Source organism: Colobus angolensis, unplaced genomic scaffold, assembly GCF_000951035.1.
Source record: "Colobus angolensis palliatus isolate OR3802 unplaced genomic scaffold, Cang.pa_1.0 Scaffold89, whole genome shotgun sequence".
Taxonomy (NCBI): Eukaryota; Metazoa; Chordata; class Mammalia; order Primates; family Cercopithecidae; genus Colobus; species Colobus angolensis.
Genome location: NW_012122820.1, coordinates 2,149,572 through 2,156,543, shown reverse-complemented (window position 1 = coordinate 2,156,543; position 6,972 = coordinate 2,149,572). Strand labels below are relative to the sequence as shown.

General features: G+C 38.0%; 1 protein-coding gene across 1 annotated transcript in view; it reads right to left on the bottom strand.

Annotated features, from left to right (window-relative positions):
* The window catches only part of ERC1 (ELKS/RAB6-interacting/CAST family member 1), a 580,149-nt gene that overhangs the window by 172,249 nt on the left and 400,928 nt on the right, over positions 1 to 6,972 (bottom strand). The window lies entirely within an intron of this gene.

Genomic DNA, 6,972 nt, shown 5'->3' with positions numbered 1-6,972 from the left:
TGGCCACACTGAACAAAGCAATTTATAGATTTGATGCTATTCCTATCAAACTACCCATGACATCCTTCACAGAACTAGAAAACTATTTTAAAATTCATATGAAAACCAAAAAAAATTCCCAATAGCCAAGGCAATCCTACCCAAAAAGAACAAAGCTGGAGGCATCACGCTACCTGACTTCAAACTATACTACAGGGCTACAGTAAGCAAAACAGCATGGTAACTGGTACAAAGACACAAAGACCAATGGAACAGAAGAGAGAGCCCCAAAATAAGGTTGCACATCTAGAACTATCTGATCTTCAACAAACCTGACAAAAGCAAGCAATGAAGGAAAGAACTCCCTATTCAGTAAATGATGCTGTGGTAACTGGCTAGCCATATGCAGAAGATTGAAACTGGACCCCTTCCTTACACCCTATACAAAAATTAATTCAAGATGGATTAAAGACTTAAATGTAAAACCCAAAACTATAAAAAACCTGGAAGACCACCTAGTCCATACCATTCAGGACACAGGAATGGGCAAAGATTTTACAACAAGGATGCCAAAAGCAACTGCAACAAAAGCAAAAATTGATGAACAGGATCTATATAAACTAGAGAGTTTCTGTACAGCAAAATAAACTTTCAGCAGTATACAGCCTACAGAATGGGAGAAAATTTTTGCAAGGTATACACGTGACAAAGGTCTAATATCCAAGATCTATAAGGAACTTAAACAAGAAAAAAATCCCATTAAAAAGTGGGCAAAATACAAAAACAGACGCTTTTCAAAAGAAGACATACATGTGGCCAAGAAGCACATGAAAAAAGCTCAACATCAGGGATCATCAGAGAAATGTAAATTGAAACCACAGTATTATCTCACACTAGTCAGAATGGCTACTACTAAAAAGTCAAAAAATAAGATGCTGGCGAGGTTGTGGAAAAAGGAAACTGAACACTTATACATTGTTGGTGGGAGTGTAAATTAGTTCAACCACTGTGGCAGACAGCATGACAATTCCTCAAAGAACTAAAGACAGACATACCATCTGACCCAGCAATCCCATTACTGTCTACATACTAAAAGGAATATAAATTGTTCTATTATAAAGACACATGCACGTGTATGTTCACTGCAGTACTATTAACAATAGCAAAGACACAGAATCAACCTAAATGCTCATCAATGATAGACTATAGAAAACGTGGGGCCAGGTGCAGTGGCTCACGCTTGCAATCCCTGCACTTGGGGAGGCTGAGGTGGGCGGATCATGAGGTCAGGAGATCGAGACCATCCTGGCCAACATGGTGAAACCCTGTCTGTACTAAAAATACAAAAAGTAGCCAGGCGTGCTGGCACATGCTGGTAATCTGAGCTACTCAGGAAGCTGAAGCAGGAGAATCACTTGAACCTGGGAGGAGGAGACTGCAGTGAGCCGAGATCACGCCACTGCACTCATGCCTGGCGACAGAGCGAGACTCCATCTCAAAAAAAAAAAAAGAAAAAGAAAAGAAAAAAAACTGGAAAACACGGTACATATACACCACAGAATACTATACAGCCATAAAAAAAGAATGAGCTCATGTCCTTTTGCAGGCACATGGATGGAGCTGGAGACCATTATCCTTAAAAAACAACACAGGAACAGAAAACCAAATACCACATGTTCTCACTTATTAAGTGGTAGCTAAATGATGAGAATACATGGACACATAGAGGGAACAACAGCCACTGGGGCCTAATGGAGGATGGAGGGTGGGAGGAGGAAGAGGATCAGGGCAAATTATAAAATAACTAAAGGGTACTAAGCTTAATACCTGGGCAAGGAAATAATCTGTACAACAAACCTCCATGACATAAGTTTATCTATGTAACAAACCTGCACATGTACCCCTGTACTTAAAATAAAAGATTTAAAACAAGTCTATTTTGAATAGCTGTAATAGTTGCCCCTCCTCACTTCCCTATGCTCTTATATAGGACATGTAGTTTACTATTTTCCCCACCTATAACAAGTAAGCAAACAAACCTGAAAGAATCTTCTCTATGATACTAAATAAACTACTGAAATGATCTAGGGCTGCTTATATCACAGTTGGTGCCCCAGAGTAAATCCTTTTCATTCTCAAATTTGGGGGGTGCCTCCAACCTAACAGTGGATCCACAGCATCCATCCTAAAGAGACGCCTACCAATGGACAGGTTCTGTCAGTTCTACAAAGCTGCTCGTCAGCTGTGTCGCCCAGAGCAGAGGCTAGCAGGGAAGTCAACCTACAAACACCATCCAAGGAATTTCAATCTAGCCATGTACCACAATCAATCCAGTACTTAAACGTGAAGGAACAATGAAGAATTGACTAAATACGTGAAAAACCTCTGAAATAAAAGAGAAGATACATGAATCTAACAACTAAGGCTGTAGGAAACACAAATAATTCAGGAAATAGAAGAACATTTTTAAAAGGTCTAATCAATTTCTTAAGAGAAATCCAAGAAGACGCTAAAGCTACAAAACAGACACAGCAGGCTATGAAAAAGAACATTCCAATTATAAGACAGTTAAAATGCTCTTTAGCAAAATAAAAAAATTCAAAAGTACTATAAGATAAAGTCAAGGATATTTCATCCTCCCAACCAAGAACTACAGGAAGAAAAGGAGATTAAAAAATACAGAGTAAAAATTTTAAGAGAAATCTAAATCCAACAACTAAAAGTTTTAGAAGATGAGAATAGTGAAAATGAAGGAAAGGAAACGACCAAAGAAGTAATACAAGAAGTTTTCTGAGCTTAAACAAAGGAAGAAAAAAAGAAGTCATAAATATATCCCTAAATCCAGGAGTCTTCAGATTCAAAGAAATGCTTCTGGTTAAGATGGTTTAGTAAAGTCATGCTCTGAGATATAAAATACATAGTGATGACTATAAGGAGAGATCTAGAAAGCTATAGCTGGGCTCAAATACAACTTAAACATATGTGTGGTGCATAAATGGAACAGAGCTGCAAAATAACCCATGGCCTGCCAGGAATATGGATCCGAAAGCAGCCTGGGGGAGCTAGAAATCTCACTCCTACTGGACGATGGGGACTAACAACACTTTATAGAAGATACAGGCTCATCAGTTAACACCAGGAACTATAATTGTGTACTCACCTCCTGTCCCAATTACTAATTACTTGTTAGGATCAGGGCATAATGAATCAAGCAGATGGATTCAAGAACAGAAACAGAACCAAGATATCTACCAGCTCTGTGACTGGATCTCCGTGACAGCCTCACTATCTCCCTGGTCAAGAACCACTACTAAACTGGAAATGTTCATGGTACCACTATCTGTAAGAGCCCCAAACTAAAGGATCTCTGTCTTCATCAACAGTGAATAAATAAGTAGATGGATAACTGCTAGACAAATAAATATTGTATAGTCACCCAATGTAATACCATATGGGATGAGATTGAAAGAACTATTGGCTACACGTAAAAACATGAATAAAACTCACAATGCAGAGTGAAAGAACCCAGACACAAAAGAGTATTAACTTGATAACTCCATTTATATATAACGCAAAAACAGGAAAAATTAAAATATGCATTCAGAAGTCAGAATAGTGATTACTCAAGGGAGGTGTTACTTACTGGAGGGAAGCATAAAGAGGGCCTCCGGAGTATTGGGAATATTCTCTTTCTTGATTTGAGTGTCAGGTTACATAAATTCTTCAGATTGTAAAAATACAATCTGTATTGTATTTTGTAACTGTAAATGAACTAAACTGATAGTACACACATTCTTTCAGAGGTAGAGTATACATTTCAATAAAAAATGTAGCAAATATGTTAGTAAAAGTACAGACAAAAACTGAATAAGCAGTGGACAGTATATTGAATGTAGGTGAAGACAGAATCAGTGAATTGAAAGACAGTACTAGGAATTTACTCCGAACATGGAACAGAGACATAGAGAGATAAAAAAGAGAGAAGATAAATTAACATACATGTAAAAAAGACAAAGAGACTCTAAGTCTACTAGGAGTTGCAGAACAAAGCATTAGAGAAAAAAATATTTGGGAGAATTGTTCATAATTTTCCAAAATAGAAGGACAAGATGAGTCTTCAAGTTTAAGATATTGCTGCATGTCCTGTGTAAATGAATAAAAATAAAAAATAAAAATTCAAACTGTCAGAAGTTAGGGAAGGGGAAGAGAGAAGAAGGGAGGGGAAGAAAAATGGAAGGAAGAGTAGAGGTACTGATAATCTTATTTTACATGTCACTAGGAGAGAGCCTCTGGGAAGATGATAATGAGAAATTAGTTTTAAGTGTATGATTTAAAGTTATAAAGGTAACGAACAGGAGTAAGAAAATAATAATAATAATACAGAAACTGGGAGAAGGAGTGAGGGAAAGCAGGCAGCAATTTAAGTAAGCTAAATATTGACTGTAGCAAGGAGTCAATAAAAAATAACATTACGAGTCTGAAGTTTTGAGTGATGATTGCTTCTCAGCCTTAGCTAAGAGCAAGTGCAAAGTTTTGAGTGAAGAAAGTTCAAAGGATCATTCGCTCTAGGATGTGGAAAGGGGGACAGAAAAGGTAGAGGTGCTGTTGCTTTTCCTTATAGGCCTTTCTGTACTATCTGACTTTTCACCATTATCATGTATTATGTTTTTTATGCATTTCACAGAAGAAAATAAAATGTTTGTCCTGTGAAAAGTGAACTTGCTCGACCTAGTTAAATAACAGATGATATTGGTTCTCAGTCATAAAACAAAGGATACTGCTTGAAACTTCAGGGTTGAATCCACTGCTGCTGGCTCTAGGGTTTAAATATCCCCATCTCAGCTTTTATAATTTACTTCCATTGGGAACTGTTAAGCTGTTCTCCAGAATCTTTTTAAAGGAGAAACCAAGCACGCTAGAAAAGTGGGGTCAGAAGTCCTGGGAGCTTTTAGCTTAAATCATCTTTAACTCCTCCCTTTCCTTCAAATTCCACATATCCCGATGTCATTAAATCTTCTGTTCATTCTACCTCCTCAATATTTCTTCATCCTCCACCTCTGACATAACCCTAATTCATAATTTCTTGCCTGAATTACTTTAACATTCACTTATTTTGGTATCTTATTCACATTTTCCCCTTCCCCAGCTAGGTAAGATCTAGAAGAGCAACATCAGATAGCAAAAGGAAACCAAAGTTACGGATCTGTTCCTTTCCATTTATTAGTATAATTGGGAAAATTACTCACTTTATTATAGTCTCAGTTTCCTCAACTATAAAACAAGCATAATGAAAGCAGCTTTCTCACAGGCTGCTTGTGAGACTTTCATAATACATACATGGAAAATGTAAAACAATATATTATTATTGTTCTATTTATTGCATCACTTTGCATCTCAAATAGGAATAGAAGGCCATTATTAATATGTGTGTAGTTGATTTTATTTAGGCTATTATGAAACTATTTTGAGATTATTAGATGAATCTATATTGAAAAATTTAGAAAAAAATATAACCTTTTCTAAGACTTTTCTTTTCTTGAGACAGTCTTGCTCTATTGCCCAAGCTGGAGTACAGTGGCACGATCTTGGCTCACTCCAACCTCCACCTCTGGGGTTCAAGTGATTCTCCTGCCTCAGCCTCCCAAGTAGCTGGGATATAGGCATGTGCCACCACGCCTGGCTAATTTTGTATTTTTTAGTAGAGATGGGGTTTTGCTATGTTGGCCAGGTTGGTCTCAAAATCCTGACCTCAAGTCATCGCTGCCTGCCTCAGTCTCCCAAAGTGCTGGGATTACAGGCATGAGCCACCGTGCCCGGCCTCTAAGGCTTTTTTAAAAAGTAACTTTTAAATAGACACTTATTTGTCAAATCAGCTCTAAAAAGTTCCAAGAATGAAAAAGACAAGGACCCTCCCTCCTCAAGAACACAGGCTGTCTTATTCCAGGTGATGATACTGCTAACAGGTAGAACCATGTCTAACACTGAATTAGATGCTCCTAATTCAACAGAAAACACGTACACAGATATTTTAACCCATGATAAGAAAAAAAGAAGAAGCAATAGGAGAGGTTCAAAGCAAACTCAGAGAAAGAAATGACTTCCTGCTGTAGCATCATTTGTCATGGAAGAAGTAGCATCTTAACTGAGGGAGAAAAGGGGAGGCAGGGGGAGAAAGGGAAAAGGGCAAGAGAAGGAAAAAGTGACAGACAGAGAAACGAGAAAAGTGAGGTAATACGGGCCTGGTGCACAACAGGAGGAGCCAGATTATGGGCAACCTTCAACGCCGGGCTTAAGAGTCTGAATTTTATCCTGAAAGGATAAGCGGCCTTTGGAAAATTTTAAGGGGAAATAACATGACCATATACGTGTTTTCAAAAGTATGAAGGCCAGGTGCGGTGGCTCATGTCTGTAATCCCAGCACTTTGGCAGGCCACGGTAGGAGAACTGCTTGAGCTCAGACGTTTAAGACCAGCCTGGGCAATGAAGTGAGGCTTCATTTCTAACAACAACAAAAAAAATTAAGCTGGGCATCATGGCATGCAGTTACTTGGAAGGTCCCAGCTACTTGGGAGGCTGAGGCAGGAGGATCGCTTGAGCCTGGGAGGTTGAGGTTATGGTGACCAGTGATTATGCCAATGCACTCCAGCCTGGGTGACAGAATGAGACACCATCTCCAAAGGAGAAAAAAAAAAACAAAAACAAGTATTAACATGGAAGCAGAATAAAAGGTCTAGCAAAGGGTAAAATTACTTAGAAATTAGCTAAGATGCTGTTGCAAAAACAAAGTGATAAAATAGAATAATTCCTGTGAAGAGAGAAGCAAAATGATGTGGAGATATGTCTCAAAAGCTATGAGAAGCAAGGGATAAAAAGTTGTTAGGAACAATTTAATTAGTTTCTGGCTTGCACAACTGAGTAAACTACATTTATTGATGATGAAAATACTGAGGAGCATATTTGTAAAAAAAAATGATGAGATGATTGTAGATATGT